This window comes from Chrysochloris asiatica, unplaced genomic scaffold (assembly GCF_000296735.1).
Source record: "Chrysochloris asiatica unplaced genomic scaffold, ChrAsi1.0 scaffold00166, whole genome shotgun sequence".
Taxonomy (NCBI): Eukaryota; Metazoa; Chordata; class Mammalia; order Afrosoricida; family Chrysochloridae; genus Chrysochloris; species Chrysochloris asiatica.
Genome location: NW_006408684.1, coordinates 2439503 through 2440945, shown reverse-complemented (window position 1 = coordinate 2440945; position 1443 = coordinate 2439503).

The following is a 1443-nucleotide window of genomic DNA, read 5'->3' as shown; positions in this document are numbered from 1 at the left end:
AAATGCTGAGCGTGTTCTTCCTTTTTGGTTTTCTGATTCCAGATCTTTGCACATTTTATTATAATATTTGGCTTTATCTTCTCAAGCTGATCTATGAAATTTTCTGTTCAGGTCTTAGACCTCCTCATTTCATCCATGTTGACCTTTTTCTTCTTTCTTGTCTTCTTAATGACTTTTTGCTCTCTTTGCATATGATGTTCTTGATGTCATCCCACAACTTTTCTGGTCTTCAGTCTTTAGCATTTAATGTATCAAATCTGTTCTTTAGATGATCTCTAAATTCAGGTGGGATATATTCAAGGTCATATTTTGAATCTCGTGGACTTGTTTTCATTTTCTTCAGGGTCGCTATGTATCTGAACCAACTCAAAGGTACTCAGTAATCTCTAGTTAGTGTAGCGTCACCAATATTTGGCCTTGATGACATCCGAGATTTCTCCTTACCTTATAGTGACCCATAGATGATTCAGATTTCTTCACAAGCTATAGAACTCCTGCCAAGAACAGAGCTTTATACTAGTTGAAGATAACTGTTGTAGTATGGAATGTCGGATTCTCCTTTTTCTTCCTTGTCTCAGTATTTTGTAAGTCTAATCCAACACTGACTTTTACATCTCCTCTGTTTTCTTGACCATGTGATCAGTTGCTGTCAAATAGATTCTAACTCATGGGGATTCCATTTGTATCAGAGTAGAGCTGTACCCCATCAGATTTTCATGGCTGTGGCCTTTTGGAATCAGTTCATCAGGCCTTTCTATTGGAACACAACTGGGTGAACTTGAACCTTGAATCTTTGGATTATTATTTCATCACTACATTGTTTGCATCAGTCAAGTGGGGAACATTTCTCCACGTTGCTATGAGGACAATCCAGCAATATATGGTACACTATTGTCATTTGTGGCAAATGGTGACACTCCATGATGTCACCATTTGCCACAAATGACATGATGTGAAATTGACATACTGTCTCCAGAAGAAAACACTGAGCTGGTCCATTCTCGTGCCATATCTAATTTGAATTAAAGCTCAAAACAGGCAGGCCCTGGATTATGAACACAATTCATTCCTAAATGTGTCTTTAAGTCTTTAAGTAGAATTTGTAGATGAGTAGAAACAGGTGCATTCAGTTTTTATTTAGCCTTTACTTTAGTGCAAGAAAAGGCTTGAATGTTTTTAATGATTTAAAAGCTGCCTGTGTAGGAAGTGAAAGTGATTGAGATGAAGAATTTGTTGCCCATAGGGATGGTTTCTGTCCTTTCAAAGCAGGGACACATAACATGCTGGACTGCAAGTCTGTTTGAAGTGCAAGGTTGGAAGTTCAAACTCACCAGCCGCTCCTTAGAAACTTTATACAGGGTCACTATGAGTCAGAACTGACTCGACAACATGTAACAATAATAAAGAGCAAGTAAGAGTTGTCCCCAAGTCAGACCTTTTGTA